The sequence below is a fragment of the Lonchura striata genome, chromosome 24 (genome assembly GCF_050655825.1).
Source record: "Lonchura striata isolate lonStrDom1 chromosome 24, ASM5065582v1, whole genome shotgun sequence".
In the NCBI taxonomy this organism is placed as follows: Eukaryota; Metazoa; Chordata; class Aves; order Passeriformes; family Estrildidae; genus Lonchura; species Lonchura striata.
Genome location: NC_140726.1, coordinates 6,856,129 through 6,875,915, shown reverse-complemented (window position 1 = coordinate 6,875,915; position 19,787 = coordinate 6,856,129).

Here is a 19,787-nt window from a genome sequence, read left to right as displayed (position 1 = left end):
AATATATATTGAATACACCCTGCATTACAAATTGCAGGGGAAATGGATTCCCTCATGATTTGAACACAAGAAATAATGGAAAAGGAAGCTTTTTCCCACAATTTAAACCCCTTTTCTCTCCATAACCCCTCTTTTTTCTGGGAGCGCTGTGGAAGGTCTGGGGGTTCTAAGGAGGGACTGACACAATAAATGGGGAAAGTTGAAAGCTCTCCCGTGGAACCCCACATGCTGCCCGGCCTGCTCAGGTGCTGCCCCTTGGCAAGAGGGCTCTTCCCTTGGCATTTTCTCAAAGGGATGCTCGTGCCCGGGTGGGTCCGGCTGCTCCCCGATCCCTGCTGGATGTTCCAGCCATAGCTCCTGGAGGGACACTTGGGATACCCCTGTTAGCCCCTCTGGATTAGCAGCTCCCTGTGCAGGTGTGCCCAGGTAGCTGCACTGAAAGCAGCTGCTCACACAGGGAGCTGCTACACCTAGGAGTGGGGGATGAGGTGAAGAAAGGTCCTGTGGGGTGTTCCCTCCCCTACACAGCCCTTTGCCAGACCCTTCAACAATGCGGTGCCAGATTTTCATTGCCAAGATAATTAACAGTCTTTCCCCTGGCCAAACAGGAATTGTGCTTCCAAAATTGCAAACAGTGAATGATTTCTTGCAGACACCAGCTGCCAACACCAGGAACTCTCACTGCCTTTGGAGAGCAGCACGCCTCCAGTGAACACACATCAATACACAGGGAGGGTGAGGTAGGTTTTACACGGAAAAAGGGCAGAGGTCGGATCACAAGGCCTGTGGCCCCAGGTGACTTTCTACATCTTTTTGTTCTGAATGGCACAGGATTTATCCAGCAGCAAAACTGCTGACAGCAAGAATTCTGCCTGTCCTGGAAGAGACAAGGACCTCCTCAAAATTGACATCAGGAAGTGAAGAGGGAGAGCCATATTTCACACAGAATAAGGCCAGTGACAGAGTCCAAGAGCCAGAAGCCATGAAAAAAGGGTTGCCCCTTGGAAATCTGAATGGAGAAGGATGTGTTGTGGACCCAAGCTGCTTTCATGTCGATGAGGGGTTGCCTTGATGATCCCAAGCAAAAATCGAAAACTGACTTCAGGAACCGGGACTGGCGAGCATGCTTTCCTAGAGAAAAGAGCATGAATTCACGCAGAGCACCATGCGGTCCTGGGTGGGCAGCCGAGTGCAGGAAATATGAACATAGAAAAATACAACCCAGGCCCAAACCGCACCCACCTCAAACTTGTGCTGCCCTGATAGATCCAAGGGAGCCCTACAAACTGACATCAGGAACCTGGACTGCTGAGTTTTCTTTCCCAGGGAAAATGGAAAAAGGGTGTGCCCAGGGGCCCCTGGACCTGGGCTGGGCCCTGACTGCCAAAAATCCTTATATTGAAGGATGGACCCCACACCGAAGTTGTCCCCTCCTCAAACTTGTGCTGCCCTGATAGACCCAAGGGAGCCCTACAAACTGACATCAGGAACCTGGACTGCTGAGTTTTCTTTCCCAGGGAAAATGGCCAAAGGATGTGCCCAGGGGCCCCTGGCCCTGGGCTGGGGCGTCACTGCAAAAAATCCTTATATCAAAGGATGGAGCCCAGACCGAAGATGTCCCCACCTCAAAATTGTGCTGCCCTGATAGATCCAAGGGAGCCCTAAAAACTGACATCAGGAACCTGGACTGCTGAGTTTTCTTTCCCAGGGAAAATGGAAAAAGGATGTGCCCAGGGGCCCCTGGCCATGAGCTGGGCCAGCACTGCAAAAAGTCCTTATATCGAAAGATGGACCCCAGACAGAAGTTGTCCCCACCTCAAACTTGTGGTGCCCTGATAGACCCAAGGGAGCCCTACAAACTGACATCAGGAACCTGGACTGCTGAGTTTTCTTTCCCAGGGAAAATGGCCAAAGGATGTGCCCAAGGGCCCCTGGCCCTGGGCTCAGACCTGACTGCAAATAATCCTTATATAGAAGAATGGAGCCCAGACCGAAGTTGTTCCCACCTCAAACTTGTGCTGCCCTGATAGACCCAAGGGAGCCCTACAAACTGACATCAGGAACCTGGACTGCTGAGTTTTCTTTCCCAGGGTAAATGGCGAAAGGATGTGCCCAGGGGTTTGTGGCCCTAGGCTGGGCCCTGACTGCAAAAAATCCTTAAATCGAAGGATGGAGCCCTGACCAAAGTTGTCCCCACCTCAAACTTGTGCTGCCCTGATAGACCCAAGGGAGCCCTACAAACTGACATCAGGAACCTGGACTGCTGAGTTTTCTTTCCCGGGGAAAATGGAAAAAGGATGTGCCCAGGGGCCCCTGGCCCTGGGCTGGGCCCTGACTGCAAAGAATCCTTATATCGAAGGATGGAGCCCAGACCGAAGTTGTTCCCACCTCAATCTTGTGCTGCCCTGATAGACTCAAGGGAGCCCTGCAAACTGACATCAGGAACCTGGACTGCTGAGTTTTCTTTCCCAGGGAAAATGGAAAAAGGATGTGCCCAGGGGCCCCTAGCCCTGACTGCAAAAAATCCTTATATCGAAGGATGGACCCCACACCGAAGTTGTCCCCACCTCAAACTTGTGCTGCCCTGATAGACCCAAGGGAGCCCTACAAACTGACATCAGGAACCTGGACTGCTGAGTTTTCTTTCCCAGGGAAAATGGCTGCAGGTCGTGAAGGGAACAAAAAGGGCTCCCGGCCTTTGCCTCTTTTCTCTAACATTCCCCAAAAGGCATCGCAGTCCCGGAGGATGTGTTTGTCATGCAGCCTCCCAAAATAAAGTCTTGTAAAATTCTAGCTCTGTCTTTTTTTTAACGTGTTCTTACTTCCTATTTATGTAATCGCAGAAAGCAAGGAAAGAAGAAATGTGTCTGGTTCCCACTATTGCTCTGTGCAGGCATTTTTAAAGCCTGCTGTAGTTCTATCCTCTTTTTCCACTCCAAGCTTGACTTTTCCCTCCTTTTTCAAGGTCTGCTGCTTTGGGTTTCCCAGGCAGGGCTGGGTTCCTCGGCAGGGGTGCTAGGAGTTGGTGCAGATTCTGCTTTTTCCAAAGGTGTATCAAAGTGTGCTGGCAAAAGGATTGTTTTCTCCAGGAAAAAGCTTTCTCTCAATGACCATCAATGCATGTATGTGTTTTAATCGTGTAACCAGGTGGATTAAGAAAAGCCGACACCTGTAGCAGAGTTTTGTTGGATCTTTGTCTGTGAGAAGTGGGCTGTATGCTGGAGAGGGAGAGACCAAGAGATGCTGTTGGAGAGTGGCAACAGTGGCAGGTGTGAGCTGCCAACTTGATGAGGGCTCAGAGCAGACACAGGTGTGAGCTGTTAAGATGATGAGGAAGAGGGGCGGATCCCTCTGGGGGAGGTTATTTAAGGGCGAGGCTTTGCCTCATCCTGCTTTTGCATGGAGCTGCTGGAAAAGAGGAGTTTATGGGGGGCTCCCAGGGCTGTCTCATGGAAGGACGGTGAGTACTTTGAACAGGGTTTGGGGGATCACCTGGGCACATCCTTTGGCCATTTTCCCTGGGAAAGAAACCTCAGCAGTCCAGGTTCCTGATGTCAGTTTGTAGGGCTCCCTTGGGTCTATCAGGGCAGCACAAGATTGAGGTGGGGACAACTTTGGTGTGGGATGCATCCCTCGATATAAGGATTCTTTGCAGTGAGTCCCCAGCCCAGGGCCAGGGGCCCCTGGGCACATCCTTTGACCATTTTCCCTGGGAAAGAAAACTCAGCAGTCCAGGTTCCTGATGTCAGTTTGTAGGGCTCCCTTGGGTCTATCAGGGCAGCACAAGTTTGAGGTGGGGACAACTTCGGTGTGGGGTCCATCCTTCGATATAAGGATTTTTTGCAGTCAGGGCCTGGGGCCCCTGGGCACATCCCTTTTCCATTTTCCCTGGGAAAGAAAACTCAGCAGTCCAGGTTCCTGATGTCAGTTTGTAGGGCTCCCTTGGGTCTATCAGGGCAGCACAAGTTTGAGGTGGGGACAACTTCGGTGTGGGGTCCACCCTTCGATATAAGGATTTTTTGCAGTCAGGGCCAGGGGCCCAGGGCCAGGGGCCCCTGGGCACATCCTTTTTCCATTTTCCCTGGGAAAGAAAACTCAGCAGTCCAGGTTGCTGATGTCAGTTTGTAGGGCTCCCTTGGGTCTATCAGGGCAGCACAAGTTTGTGGTGGGGACAACTTCGGTCTGGGGTGCATCCTTCGATATAAGGATTTTTTGCAGTCAGGGCCAGGTGCCCCTGGGCACATCCTTTTTCCAATTTCCCTGGGAAAGAAACCTCAGCAGTCCAGGTTGCTGATGTCAGTTTGTAGGGCTCCCTTGGGTCTATCAGGGCAGCACAAGTTTGAGGTGGGGACAACTTCGGTGTGGGGTCCATCCTTCGATATAAGGATTTTTTGCAGTGAGGTCCCATCCCAGGGCCAGGGGCCCCTGGACACATCCTTTTTCCATTTTCCCTGGGAAAGAAAACTCAGCAGTCCAGGTTCCTGATGTCAGTTTGTAGGGCTCCCTTGGGTCTATAAGGGCAGCACAAGTTTGAGGTGGGGACAACTTCGGTGTGGGGTCCATCCTTCGATATAAGGATTTTTTGCAGTCAGGGCCAGGGGCCCCTGGGCACATCCTTTTTCCATTTCCCCTGGGAAAGAAAACTCAGCAGTCCAGGTTCCTGATGTCAGTTTGTAGGGCTCCCTTGGGTCTATCAGGGCAGCACAAGTTTGAGGTGGGGACAACTTCGGTGTGGGGTCCATCCTTCGATATAAGGATTTTTTGCAGTCAGGGCCAGGTTAACCTGGGCTCATACTTTGCCAGTTTTCCCTGGGAAAGAAACCTCAGCAGTCCAGGTTCCTGATGTCAGTTTGTAGGGCTCCCTTGGGTCTATCAGGGCAGCACAAGTTTGAGGTGGGGACAACTTCGGTGTGGGGTCCATCCTTCGATATAAGGATTTTTTGCAGTCAGGGCCAGGGGCCCAGGGCCAGGGGCCTCTGGGCACATCCTTTTTCCATTTTCCCTGGGAAAGAAAACTCAGCAGTCCAGGTTCCTGATGTCAGTTTGTAGGGCTCCCTTGGGTCTATCAGGGCAGCACAAGTTTGAGGTGGGGACAACTTCGGTGTGGGGTCCATCCTTCGATATAAGGATTTTTTGCAGTCAGGGCCAGGGGCCCCTGGGCACATCCTTTTTCCATTTCCCCTGGGAAAGAAAACTCAGAAGTCCAGGTTCCTGATGTCAGTTTGTAGGGCTCCCTTGGGTCTATCAGGGCAGCACAAGTTTGAGGTGGGGACAACTTCGGTGTGGGGTCCATCCTTCGATATAAGGATTTTTTGCAGTCAGGGCCAGGGCCCCCTGGGCACATCCTTTTTCCATTTTCCCTGGGAAAGAAAACTCAGCAGTCCAGGTTCCTGATGTCAGTTTGTAGGGCTCCCTTGGGTCTATCAGGGCAGCACAAGTTTGAGAAGGGGACAACTTCGGTGTGGGGTGCATCCTTCGATATAAGGATTTTTTGCAGTCAGGGCCAGGGGCCCCTGGGCACATCCTTTTTCCATTTTCCCTGGGAAAGAAAACTCAGCAGTCCAGGTTCCTGATGTCAGTTTGTAGGGCTCCCTTGGGTCTATCAGGGCAGCACAAGTTTGAGGTGGGGACAACTTCGGTGTGGGGTCCATCCTTCGATATAAGGATTTTTTGCAGTCAGGGCCAGGGGCCCCTGGGCACATCCTTTTTCCATTTTCCCTGGGAAAGAAAACTCAGCAGTCCAGGTTCCTGATGTCAGTTTGTAGGGCTCCCTTGGGTCTATCAGGGCAGCACAAGTTTGAGGTGGAGACAACTTCGGTGTGGGGTCCATCCTTCGATATAAGCATTTTTCGCAGTCAGGGCCAGGGGCCCTGGGTACATGCTTTTTCCATTTTCCCTGGGAAAGGAAACTCAGCAGTCCAGGTTCCTGATGTCAATTTTTAGGGCTCCCTTGGGTCTATCAGGGCAGCACAAGTTTGAGGTGGGGACAACTTCGGTGTGGGGTCCATCCTTCGATATAAGGATTTTTTGCAGTCAGGGCCAGGGGCCCAGGGCCAGGGGCCCCTGGGCACATCCTTTTTCCATTTTCCCTGGGAAAGAAAACTCAGCAGTCCAGGTTCCTGATGTCAGTTTGTAGGGCTCCCTTGGGTCTATCAGGGCAGCACAATTTTGAGGTGGGGACATTTTGGGTGTTGGGTCCATCCTTCGATATAAGGATTCTTTGCAGTCAGGTCGAGGGGCCCAGGGCCAGGGGCCCCTGGGCACATCCTTTTTCCATTTTCCCTGGGAAAGAAAACTCATCAGTCCTGGTTCCTGATATCAGTTTGTAGGGCTCCCTTGGGTCTATCAGGGCAGCACAAGTTTGAGGAGGGGACAACTTCGGTGTGGGGTCCATCCTTCGATATAAGGATTCTTTGCAATGAGGCCCCAGCGCAGGGCCAGGGGCCCCTGGGCACATCCTTTTTCCATTTTCCCTGGGAAAGAAAACTCAGCAGTCCAGGTTCCTGATGTCAGTTTGTAGGGCTCCCTTGGGTCTATCAGGGCAGCACAAGTTTGAGGTGGGGACAACGTCGGTGTGGGGTCCATCCTTCGATATAAGGATTCTTTACAGTGAGGCCTCAGCCCAGGGCCAGGGGCCCCTGGGCACATCCTTTTTCCATTTTACCTGGGAAAGAAAACTCAGCAGTCCAGGTTCCTGATGTCAGTTTGTAGGGCTCCCTTGGGTCTATCAGGGCAGCACAAGTTTGAGGTGGGGACAACTTCGGTGTGGGGTCCATCCTTCGATATAAGCATTTTTCGCAGTCACGGCCAGGGGCCCTGGGTACATCCTTTTTCCATTTTCCCTGGGAAAGAAAACTCAGCAGTCCAGGTTCCTGATGTCAGTTTGTAGGGCTCCCTTGGGTCTATCAGGGCAGCACAAGTTTGAGGTGGGGACAACTTCGGTGTGGGGTCCATCCTTCGATATAAGGATTTTTTGCAGTCAGGGCCAGGGGCCCATGGCCAGGGGCCCCTGGGCACATCCTTTTTCCATTTTCCCTGGGAAAGAAAACTCATCAGTCCAGGTTCCTGATGTCAGTTTGTAGGGCTCCCTTGGGTCTATCAGGGCAGCACAAGTTTGAGGAGGGGACAACTTCAGTGTGGGGTCCATCCTTCGATATAAGGATTCTTTGCAGTGAGGCCCCAGCCCAGGGCCAGGGGCCCCTGGGCACACCCTTTTTCCATTTTCCCTGGGAAAGAAAACTCAGCAGTCCAGGTTCCTGATGTCAGTTTGTAGGGCTCCCTTGGGTCTATCAGGGCAGCACAAGTTTGAGGTGGGGACAACTTCGGTGTGGGGTCCATCCTTCGATATAAGGATTTTTGCAGTCAGGGCCAGGGGCCCCTGGGCACAAACTTTTTCCATTTTCCCTGGGAAAGAAAACTCAGCAGTCCAGGTTCCTGATGTCAGTTTGTAGGGCTCCCTTGGGTCTATCAGGGCAGCACAAGTTTGAGGTGGCGACAATTTCGGTGTTGGGTCCCTCCTTCGATATAAGGATTTTTTGCAGTCAGGGCCAGGGGCCCAGGGCCAGGGGCCCCTGGGCACATCCTTTTTCCATTTTCCCTGGGAAAGAAAACTCAGCAGTCCAGGTCCCTGATGTCAGTTTGTACGGCTCCCTTGGGTCTATCAGGGCAGCACAAGTTTGAGGTGGGGACAACTTCGGTGTGGGGTCCATCCTTCGATATAAGGATTTTTTGCAGTCAGGGCCAGGGGCCCCTGGGCACATCCTTTTTCCATTTTCCCTGGGAAAGAAAACTCAGCAGTCCAGGTTCCTGATGTCAGTTTGTAGGGCTCCCTTGGGTCTATCAGGGCAGCACAAGTTTGAGGTGGGGACAACTTCGGTGTGGGGTCCATCCTTCGATATAAGAATTTTTTGCAGTCAGGGCCAGGGGCCCCTGGGCACATCCTTTTTCCATTTTCCCTGGGAAAGAAAACTCAGCAGTCCAGGTTCCTGATGTCAGTTTGTAGGGCTCCCTTGGGTCTATCAGGGCAGCACAAGTTTGAGGTGGGGACAACTTCGGTGTGGGGTCCATCCTTCGATATAAGCATTTTTCGCAGTCAGGGCCAGGGGCCCTGGGTACATGCTTTTTCCATTTTCCCTGGGAAAGGAAACTCAGCAGTCCAGGTTCCTGATGTCAATTTTTAGGGCTCCCTTGGGTCTATCAGGGCAGCACAAGTTTGAGGTGGGGACAACTTCGGTGTGGGGTCCATCCTTCGATATAAGGATTTTTTGCAGTCAGGGCCAGGGGCCCAGGGCCAGGGGCCCCTGGGCACATCCTTTTTCCATTTTCCCTGGGAAAGAAAACTCAGCAGTCCAGGTTCCTGATGTCAGTTTGTAGGGCTCCCTTGGGTCTATCAGGGCAGCACAAGTTTGAGGTGGGGACAACTTCGGTGTGGGGTCCATCCTTCGATATAAGGATTCTTTGCAGTCAGGTCGAGGGGCCCAGGGCCAGGGGCCCCTGGGCACATCCTTTTTCCATTTTACCTGGGAAAGAAAACTCAGCAGTCCAGGTTCCTGATGTCAGTTTGTAGGGCTCCCTTGGGTCTATCAGGGCAGCACAAGTTTGAGGTGGGGACAACTTCGGTGTGGGGTCCATCCTTCGATATAAGCATTTTTCGCAGTCAGGGCCAGGGGCCCTGGGTACATCCTTTTTCCATTTTCCCTGGGAAAGAAAACTCAGCAGTCCAGGTTCCTGATGTCAGTTTGTAGGGCTCCCTTGGGTCTATCAGGGCAGCACAAGTTTGAGGTGGGGACAACTTCGGTGTGGGGTCCATCCTTCGATATAAGGATTTTTTGCAGTCAGGGCCAGGGGCCCAGGGCCAGGGGCCCCTGGGCACATCCTTTTTCCATTTTCCCTGGGAAAGAAAACTCAGCAGTCCAGGTTCCTGATGTCAGTTTGTAGGGCTCCCTTGGGTCTATCAGGGCAGCACAAGTTTGAGGTGGGGACATTTTGGGTGTTGGGTCCATCCTTCGATATAAGGATTTTTTGCAGTCAGGGCCAGGGGCCCAGGGCCAGGGGCCCCTGGGCACATCCTTTTTCCATTTTCCCTGGGAAAGAAAACTCATCAGTCCTGGTTCCTGATATCAGTTTGTAGGGCTCCCTTGGGTCTATCAGGGCAGCACAAGTTTGAGGAGGGGACAACTTCGGTGTGGGGTCCATCCTTCGATATAAGGATTCTTTGCAATGAGGCCCCAGCCCAGGGCCAGGGGCCCCTGGGCACATCCTTTTTCCATTTTCCCTGGGAAAGAAAACTCAGCAGTCCAGGTTCCTGATGTCAGTTTGTAGGGCTCCCTTGGGTCTATCAGGGCAGCACAAGTTTGAGGTGGGGACAACTTCGGTGTGGGGTCCATCCTTCGATATAAGGATTTTTGCAGTCAGGGCCAGGGGCCCCTGGGCACAAACTTTTTTTCATTTTCCCTGGGAAAGAAAACTCAGCAGTCCAGGTTCCTGATGTCAGTTTGTAGGGCTCCCTTGGGTCTATCAGGGCAGCACAAGTTTGAGGTGGGGACAATTTCGGTGTTGGGTCCCTCCTTCGATATAAGGATTTTTTGCAGTCAGGTCGAGGGGCCCAGGGCCAGGGGCCCCTGGGCACATCCTTTTTCCATTTTCCCTGGGAAAGAAAACTCAGCAGTCCTGGTTCCTGATATCAGTTTGTAGGGCTCCCTTGGGTCTATCAGGGCAGCACAAGTTTGAGGAGGGGACAACTTCGGTGTGGGGTCCATCCTTCGATATAAGGATTCTTTGCAATGAGGCCCCAGCGCAGGGCCAGGGGCCCCTGGGCACATCCTTTTTCCATTTTCCCTGGGAAAGAAAACTCAGCAGTCCAGGTTCCTGATGTCAGTTTGTAGGGCTCCCTTGGGTCTATCAGGGCAGCACAAGTTTGAGGTGGGGACAACGTCGGTGTGGGGTCCATCCTTCGATATAAGGATTCTTTACAGTGAGGCCTCAGCCCAGGGCCAGGGGCCCCTGGGCACATCCTTTTTCCATTTTACCTGGGAAAGAAAACTCAGCAGTCCAGGTTCCTGATGTCAGTTTGTAGGGCTCCCTTGGGTCTATCAGGGCAGCACAAGTTTGAGGTGGGGACAACTTCGGTGTGGGGTCCATCCTTCGATATAAGCATTTTTCGCAGTCAGGGCCAGGGGCCCTGGGTACATCCTTTTTCCATTTTCCCTGGGAAAGAAAACTCAGCAGTCCAGGTTCCTGATGTCAGTTTGTAGGGCTCCCTTGGGTCTATCAGGGCAGCACAAGTTTGAGGTGGGGACAACTTCGGTGTGGGGTCCATCCTTCGATATAAGGATTTTTTGCAGTCAGGGCCAGGGGCCCATGGCCAGGGGCCCCTGGGCACATCCTTTTTCCATTTTCCCTGGGAAAGAAAACTCATCAGTCCAGGTTCCTGATGTCAGTTTGTAGGGCTCCCTTGGGTCTATCAGGGCAGCACAAGTTTGAGGAGGGGACAACTTCGGTGTGGGGTCCATCCTTCGATATAAGGATTCTTTGCAATGAGGCCCCAGCCCAGGGCCAGGGGCCCCTGGGCACATCCTTTTTCCATTTTCCCTGGGAAAGAAAACTCAGCAGTCCAGGTTCCTGATGTCAGTTTGTAGGGCTCCCTTGGGTCTATCAGGGCAGCACAAGTTTGAGGTGGGGACAACTTCGGTGTGGGGTCCATCCTTCGATATAAGGATTTTTGCAGTCAGGGCCAGGGGCCCCTGGGCACAAACTTTTTTTCATTTTCCCTGGGAAAGAAAACTCAGCAGTCCAGGTTCCTGATGTCAGTTTGTAGGGCTCCCTTGGGTCTATCAGGGCAGCACAAGTTTGAGGTGGGGACAATTTCGGTGTTGGGTCCCTCCTTCGATATAAGGATTTTTTGCAGTCAGGGCCAGGGGCCCAGGGCCAGGGGCCCCTGGGCACATCCTTTTTCCATTTTCCCTGGGAAAGAAAACTCAGCAGTCCAGGTTCCTGATGTCAGTTTGTACGGGTCCCTTGGGTCTATCAGGGCAGCACAAGTTTGAGGTGGGGACAACTTCGGTGTGGGGTCCATCCTTCGATATAAGGATTTTTTGCAGTCAGGGCCAGGGGCCCCTGGGCACATCCTTTTTCCATTTTCCCTGGGAAAGAAAACTCAGCAGTCCAGGTTCCTGATGTCAGTTTGTAGGGCTCCCTTGGGTCTATCAGGGCAGCACAAGTTTGAGGTGGGGACAACTTCGGTGTGGGGTCCATCCTTCGATATAAGAATTTTTTGCAGTCAGGGCCAGGGGCCCCTGGGCACATCCTTTTTCCATTTTCCCTGGGAAAGAAAACTCAGCAGTCCAGGTTCCTGATGTCAGTTTGTAGGGCTCCCTTGGGTCTATCAGGGCAGCACAAGTTTGAGGTGGGGACAACTTCGGTCTGGGCTCCATCCTTCGATATAAGCATTTTTCGCAGTCAGGTCGAGGGGCCCTGGGTACATGCTTTTTCCATTTTCCCTGGGAAAGGAAACTCAGCAGTCCAGGTTCCTGATGTCAATTTTTAGGGCTCCCTTGGGTCTATCAGGGCAGCACAAGTTTGAGGTGGGGACAACTTCTGTGTGGGGTCCATCCTTCGATATAAGGATTTTTTGCAGTCAGGGCCAGGGGCCCAGGGCCAGGGGCCCCTGGGCACATCCTTTTTCCATTTTCCCTGGGAAAGAAAACTCAGCAGTCCAGGTTCCTGATGTCAGTTTGTAGGGCTCCCTTGGGTCTATCAGGGCAGCACAAGTTTGAGGTGGGGACATTTTGGGTGTTGGGTCCATCCTTCGATATAAGGATTCTTTGCAGTCAGGTCGAGGGGCCCAGGGCCAGGGGCCCCTGGGCACATCCTTTTTCCATTTTCCCTGGGAAAGAAAACTCATCAGTCCTGGTTCCTGATATCAGTTTGTAGGGCTCCCTTGGGTCTATCAGGGCAGCACAATTTTGAGGAGGGGACAACTTCGGTGTGGGGTCCATCCTTCGATATAAGGATTCTTTGCAATGAGGCCCCAGCCCAGGGCCAGGGGCCCCTGGGCACATCCTTTTTCCATTTTACCTGGGAAAGAAAACTCAGCAGTCCAGGTTCCTGATGTCAGTTTGTAGGGCTCCCTTGGGTCTATCAGGGCAGCACAAGTTTGAGGTGGGGACAACTTCGGTGTGGGGTCCATCCTTCGATATAAGCATTTTTCGCAGTCAGGGCCAGGGGCCCTGGGTACATCCTTTTTCCATTTTCCCTGGGAAAGAAAACTCAGCAGTCCAGGTTCCTGATGTCAGTTTGTAGGGCTCCCTTGGGTCTATCAGGGCAGCACAAGTTTGAGGTGGGGACAACTTCGGTGTGGGGTCCATCCTTCGATATAAGGATTTTTTGCAGTCAGGGCCAGGGGCCCAGGGCCAGGGGCCCCTGGGCACATCCTTTTTCCATTTTCCCTGGGAAAGAAAACTCAGCAGTCCAGGTTCCTGATGTCAGTTTGTAGGGCTCCCTTGGGTCTATCAGGGCAGCACAAGTTTGAGGTGGGGACATTTTGGGTGTTGGGTCCATCCTTCGATATAAGGATTTTTTGCAGTCAGGTCCAGGGGCCCAGGGCCAGGGGCCCCTGGGCACATCCTTTTTCCATTTTCCCTGGGAAAGAAAACTCATCAGTCCTGGTTCCTGATATCAGTTTGTAGGGCTCCCTTGGGTCTATCAGGGCAGCACAAGTTTGAGGAGGGGACAACTTCGGTGTGGGGTCCATCCTTCGATATAAGGATTCTTTGCAATGAGGCCCCAGCCCAGGGCCAGGGGCCCCTGGGCACATCCTTTTTCCATTTTCCCTGGGAAAGAAAACTCAGCAGTCCAGGTTCCTGATGTCAGTTTGTAGGGCTCCCTTGGGTCTATCAGGGCAGCACAAGTTTGAGGTGGGGACAACTTCGGTGTGGGGTCCATCCTTCGATATAAGGATTTTTGCAGTCAGGGCCAGGGGCCCCTGGGCACAAACTTTTTTTCATTTTCCCTGGGAAAGAAAACTCAGCAGTCCAGGTTCCTGATGTCAGTTTGTAGGGCTCCCTTGGGTCTATCAGGGCAGCACAAGTTTGAGGTGGGGACAATTTCGGTGTTGGGTCCCTCCTTCGATATAAGGATTTTTTGCAGTCAGGGCCAGGGGCCCAGGGCCAGGGGCCCCTGGGCACATCCTTTTTCCATTTTCCCTGGGAAAGTAAACTCAGCAGTCCAGGTTCCTGATGTCAGTTTGTAGGGCTCCCTTGGGTCTATCAGGGCAGCACAAGTTTGAGGTGGGGACAACTTCGGTGTGGGGTCCATCCTTCGATATAAGGATTCTTTGCAGTGAGGCCCCAGCCCAGGGCCAGGGGCCCCTGGGCACATACTTTTCCCATTTTCCCTGGGAAAGAAAATTCAGCAGTCCAGGTTCCTGATGTCAGTTTGTAGGGCTCCCTTGGGTCTATCAGGGCAGCACAAGTTTGAGGTGGGGACAACTTCGGTGTGGGGTCCATCCTTCGATATAAGGATTCTTTGCAGTCAGGGCCAGGGGCCCTGGGCACATCCTTTTTCCATTTTCCCTGGGAAAGAAAACTCAGCAGTCCAGGTTCCTGATGTCAGTTTGTAGGGCTCCCTTGGGTCTATCAGGGCAGCACAAGTTTGAGGTGGGGACAACTTCGGTGTGGGGTCCATCGTTCGATATAAGGATTCTTTGCAGTGAGGCCCCAGCCCATGGCCAGGGGCCCCTGGGCACATCCTTTTTCCATTTTCCCTGGGAAAGAAAACTCAGCAGTCCAGGTTCCTGATGTCAGTTTGTAGGGCTCCCTTGGGTCTATCAGGGCAGCACAAATTTGAGGTGGGGACAACTTCGGTGTGGGGTCCATCCTTCGATATAAGGATTTTTTGCAGTCAGGGCCAGGGGCCCCTGGGCACATCCTTTTTCCATTTTCCCTGGGAAAGAAAACTCAGCAGTCCAGGTTCCTGATGTCAGTTTGTAGGGCTCCCTTGGGTCTATCAGGGCAGCACAAGTTTGAGGTGGGGACAACGTCGGTGTGGGGTCCATCCTTCGATATAAGGATTCTTTACAGTGAGGCCTCAGCCCAGGGCCAGGGGCCCCTGGGCACATCCTTTTTCCATTTTACCTGGGAAAGAAAACTCAGCAGTCCAGGTTCCTGATGTCAGTTTGTAGGGCTCCCTTGGGTCTATCAGGGCAGCACAAGTTTGAGGTGGGGACAACTTCGGTGTGGGGTCCATCCTTCGATATAAGGATTCTTTGTAGTCAGGGCCAGGGGCCCTGGGCACATCCTTTTTCCATTTTCCCTGGGAAAGAAAACTCAGCAGTCCAGGTTCCTGATGTCAGTTTGTAGGGCTCCCTTGGGTCTATCAGGGCAGCACAAGTTTGAGGTGGGGACAACTTCGGTGTGGGGTCCATCCTTCGATATAAGGATTTTTTGCAGTCAGGGCCAGGGGCCCTGGGAACATCCTTTTTCCATTTTCCCTGGGAAAGAAAACTCAGCAGTCCAGGTTCCTGATGTCAGTTTGTAGGGCTCCCTTGGGTCTATCAGGGCAGCACAAGTTTGAGGTGGGGACAACTTCGGTGTGGGGTCCATCCTTCGATATAAGGATTTTTTGCAGTCAGGGCCAGGGGCCCCTGGGCACATCCTTTTTCCATTTTCCCTGGGAAAGAAAACTCAGCAGTCCAGGTTCCTGATGTCAGTTTGTAGGGCTCCCTTGGGTCTATCAGGGCAGCACAAGTTTGAGGTGGGGACAACTTCGGTGTGGGGTCCATCCTTCGATATAAGGATTTTTTGCAGTCAGGGCCAGGGGCCCAGGGCCAGGGGCCCCTGGGCACATCCTTTTTCCATTTTCCCTGGGAAAGAAAACTCAGCAGTCCAGGTTCCTGATGTCAGTTTGTAGGGCTCCCTTGGGTCTATCAGGGCAGCACAAGTTTGAGGTGGGGACAACTTCGGTGTGGGGTCCATCCTTCGATATAAGGATTTTTTGCAGTCAGGGCCAGGGGCCCCTGGGCACATCCTTTTTCCATTTTCCCTGGGAAAGAAAACTCAGCAGTCCAGGTTCCTGATGTCAGTTTGTAGGGCTCCCTTGGGTCTATCAGGGCAGCACAAGTTTGAGGTGGGGACAACGTCGGTGTGGGGTCCATCCTTCGATATAAGGATTCTTTACAGTGAGGCCTCAGCCCAGGGCCAGGGGCCCCTGGGCACATCCTTTTTCCATTTTACCTGGGAAAGAAAACTCAGCAGTCCAGGTTCCTGATGTCAGTTTGTAGGGCTCCCTTGGGTCTATCAGGGCAGCACAAGTTTGAGGTGGGGACAACTTCGGTGTGGGGTCCATCCTTCGATATAAGGATTCTTTGAAGTGAGGCCCCAGCTCAGGGCCAGGGGCCCCTGGGCACATCCTTTTTCCATTTTCCCTGGGAAAGAAAACTCAGCAGTCCAGGTTCCTGATGTCAGTTTGTAGGGCTCCCTTGGGTCTATCAGGGCAGCACAAGTTTGAGGTGGGGACAACTTCGGTGTGGGGTCCATCCTTCGATATAAGGATTTTTTGCAGTCAGGGCCAGGGGCCCCTGGGCACATCCTTTTTCCATTTTCCCTGGGAAAGAAAACTCAGCAGTCCAGGTTCCTGATGTCAGTTTGTAGGGCTCCCTTGGGTCTATCAGGGCAGCACAAGTTTGAGGTGGGGACAACTTCGGTGTGGGGTCCATCCTTCGATATAAGGATTTTTTGCAGTCAGGGCCAGGGGCCCAGGGCCAGGGGCCTCTGGGCACATCCTTTTTCCATTTTCCCTGGGAAAGAAAACTCAGCAGTCCAGGTTCCTGATGTCAGTTTGTAGGGCTCCCTTGGGTCTATCAGGGCAGCACAAGTTTGAGGTGGGGACAACTTTGGTGTGGGGTCCATCCTTCGATATAAGGATTTTTTGCAGTCTGGGCCAGGGGCCCCTGGGCACATCCTTTTTCCATTTTCCCTGGGAAAGAAAACTCAGAAGTCCAGGTTCCTGATGTCAGTTTGTAGGGCTCCCTTGGGTCTATCAGGGCAGCACAAGTTTGAGGTGGGGACAACTTCGGTGTGGGGTCCATCCTTCGATATAAGGATTTTTTGCAGTCAGGGCCAGGGGCCCCTGGGCACATCCTTTTTCCATTTTCCCTGGGAAAGAAAACTCAGCAGTCCAGGTTCCTGATGTCAGTTTGTAGGGCTCCCTTGGGTCTATCAGGGCAGCACAAGTTTGAGGTGGGGACAACGTCGGTGTGGGGTCCATCCTTCGATATAAGGATTCTTTACAGTGAGGCCTCAGCCCAGGGCCAGGGGCCCCTGGGCACATCCTTTTTCCATTTTACCTGGGAAAGAAAACTCAGCAGTCCAGGTTCCTGATGTCAGTTTGTAGGGCTCCCTTGGGTCTATCAGGGCAGCACAAGTTTGAGGTGGGGACAACTTCGGTGTGGGGTCCATCCTTCGATATAAGGATTCTTTGAAGTGAGGCCCCAGCTCAGGGCCAGGGGCCCCTGGGCACATCCTTTTTCCATTTTCCCTGGGAAAGAAAACTCAGCAGTCCAGGTTCCTGATGTCAGTTTGTAGGGCTCCCTTGGGTCTATCAGGGCAGCACAAGTTTGAGGTGGGGACAACTTCGGTGTGGGGTCCATCCTTCGATATAAGGATTTTTTGCAGTCAGGGCCAGGGGCCCCTGGGCACATCCTTTTTCCATTTTCCCTGGGAAAGAAAACTCAGCAGTCCAGGTTCCTGATGTCAGTTTGTAGGGCTCCCTTGGGTCTATCAGGGCAGCACAAGTTTGAGGTGGGGACAACTTCGGTGTGGGGTCCATCCTTCGATATAAGGATTTTTTGCAGTCAGGGCCAGGGGCCCAGGGCCAGGGGCCTCTGGGCACATCCTTTTTCCATTTTCCCTGGGAAAGAAAACTCAGCAGTCCAGGTTCCTGATGTCAGTTTGTAGGGCTCCCTTGGGTCTATCAGGGCAGCACAAGTTTGAGGTGGGGACAACTTTGGTGTGGGGTCCATCCTTCGATATAAGGATTTTTTGCAGTCTGGGCCAGGGGCCCCTGGGCACATCCTTTTTCCATTTTCCCTGGGAAAGAAAACTCAGAAGTCCAGGTTCCTGATGTCAGTTTGTAGGGCTCCCTTGGGTCTATCAGGGCAGCACAAGTTTGAGGTGGGGACAACTTCGGTGTGGGGTCCATCCTTCGATATAAGGATTTTTTGCAGTCAGGGCCAGGGGCCCCTGGGCACATCCTTTTTCCATTTTCCCTGGGAAAGAAAACTCAGCAGTCCAGGTTCCTGATGTCAGTTTGTAGGGCTCCCTTGGGTCTATCAGGGCAGCACAAGTTTGAGGTGGGGACAACTTCGGTGTGGGGTGCATCCTTCGATATAAGGATTTTTTGCAGTCAGGGCCAGGGGCCCCTGGGCACATCCTTTTTCCATTTTCCCTGGGAAAGAAAACTCAGCAGTCCAGGTTCCTGATGTCAGTTTGTAGGGCTCCCTTGGGTCTATCAGGGCAGCACAAGTTTGAGGTGGGGACAACTTCGGTGTGGGGTCCATCCTTCGATATAAGCATTTTTCGCAGTCAGGGCCAGGGGCCCTGGGCACATCCTTTTTCCATTTTCCCTGGGAAAGAAAACTCAGCAGTCCAGGTTCCTGATGTCAGTTTGTAGGGCTCCCTTGGGTCTATCAGGGCAGCACAAGTTTGAGGTGGGGACAACTTCGGTGTGGGGTCCATCCATCGATATAAGGATTTTTTGCAGTCAGGGCCAGGGGCCCCTGGGCACATCCTTTTTCCATTTTCCCTGGGAAAGAAAACTCCGCAGTCCAGGTTCCTGATGTCAGTTTGTAGGGCTCCCTTGGGTCTATCAGGGCAGCACAAGTTTGAGGTGGGGACAACTTCGGTGTGGGGTCCATCCTTCGATATAAGAATTTTTTGCAGTCAGGGCCAGGGGCCCCTGGGCACATCCTTTTTCCATTTTCCCTGGGAAAGAAAACTCAGCAGTCCAGGTTCCTGATGTCAGTTTGTAGGGCTCCCTTGGGTCTATCAGGGCAGCACAAGTTTGAGGTGGGGACAACTTCGGTGTGGGGTCCATCCTTCGATATAAGCATTTTTCGCAGTCAGGGCCAGGGGCCCTGGGTACATCCTTTTTCCATTTTCCCTGGGAAAGGAAACTCAGCAGTCCTGGTTCCTGATGTCAATTTGTAGGGCTCCCTTGGGTCTATCAGGGCAGCACAAGTTTGAGGTGGGGACAACGTCGGTGTGGGGTCCATCCTTCGATATAAGGATTCTTTACAGTGAGGCCTCAGCCCAGGGCCAGGGGCCCCTGGGCACATCCTTTTTCCATTTTCCCTGGGAAAGAAAACTCAGCAGTCCAGGTTCCTGATGTCAGTTTGTAGGGCTCCCTTGGGTCTATCAGGGCAGCACAAGTTTTAGGTGGGGACAACGTCGGTGTGGGGTCCATCCTTCGATATAAGGATTCTTTGCAGTGAGGCCCCAGCCCAGGGCCAGGGGCCCCTGGGCACATCCTTTTTCCATTTTCCCTGGGAAAGAAAATTCAGCAGTCCAGGTTCCTGATGTCAGTTTGTAGGGCTCCCTTGGGTCTATCAGGGCAGCACAAGTTTGAGGTGGGGACAACTTCGGTGTGGGGTCCATCCTTCGATATAAGGATTCTTTGCAGTCAGGGCCAGGGGCCCTGGGCACATCCTTTTTCCATTTTCCCTGGGAAAGAAAACTCAGCAGTCCAGGTTCCTGATGTCAGTTTGTAGGGCTCCCTTGGGTGTATGAGGGCAGCACAAGTTTGAGGTGGGGACAACTTCGGTGTGGGGTCCATCCTTCGATATAAGGATTTTTTGCAGTCAGGGCCAGGGGCCCAGGGCCAGGGGCCCCTGGGCACATCCTTTTTCCATTTTCCCTGGGAAAGAAAACTCAGCAGTCCAGGTTCCTGATGTCAGTTTGTAGGGCTCCCTTGGGTCTATCAGGGCAGCACAAGTTTGAGGTGGGGACAACTTCGGTGTGGGGTCCATCCTTCGATATAAGGATTTTTTGCAGTCAGGGCCAGGGGCCCCTAGGCACATCCTTTTTCCATTTTCCCTGGGAAAGAAAACTCAGCAGTCCAGGTTCCTGATGTCAGTTTGTAGGGCTCCCTTGGGTCTATCAGGGCAGCACAAGTTTGAGGTGGGGACAACGTCGGTGTGGGGTCCATCCTTCGATATAAGGATTCTTTACAGTGAGGCCTCAGCCCAGGGCCAGGGGCCCCTGGGCACATCCTTTTTCCATTTTCCCTGGGAAAGAAAACTCAGCAGTCCAGGTTCCTGATGTCAGTTTGTAGGGCTCCCTTGGGTCTATCAGGGCAGCACAAGTTTGAGGTGGGGACAACTTCGGTGTGGGGTCCATCCTTCGATATAAGGATTCTTTGAAGTGAGGCCCCAGCTCAGGGCCAGGGGCCCCTGGGCACATCCTTTTTCCATTTTCCCTGGGAAAGAAAACTCAGCAGTCCAGGTTCCTGATGTCAGTTTGTAGGGCTCCCTTGGGTCTATCAGGGCAGCACAAGTTTGAGGTGGGGACAACTTCGGTGTGGGGTCCATCCTTCGATATAAGGATTTTTTGCAGTCAGGGCCAGGGGCCCCTGGGCACATCCTTTTTCCATTTTCCCTGGGAAAGAAAACTCAGCAGTCCAGGTTCCTGATGTCAGTTTGTAGGGCTCCCTTGGGTCTATCAGGGCAGCACAAGTTTGAGGTGGGGACAACTTCGGTGTGGGGTCCATCCTTCGATATAAGGATTTTTTGCAGT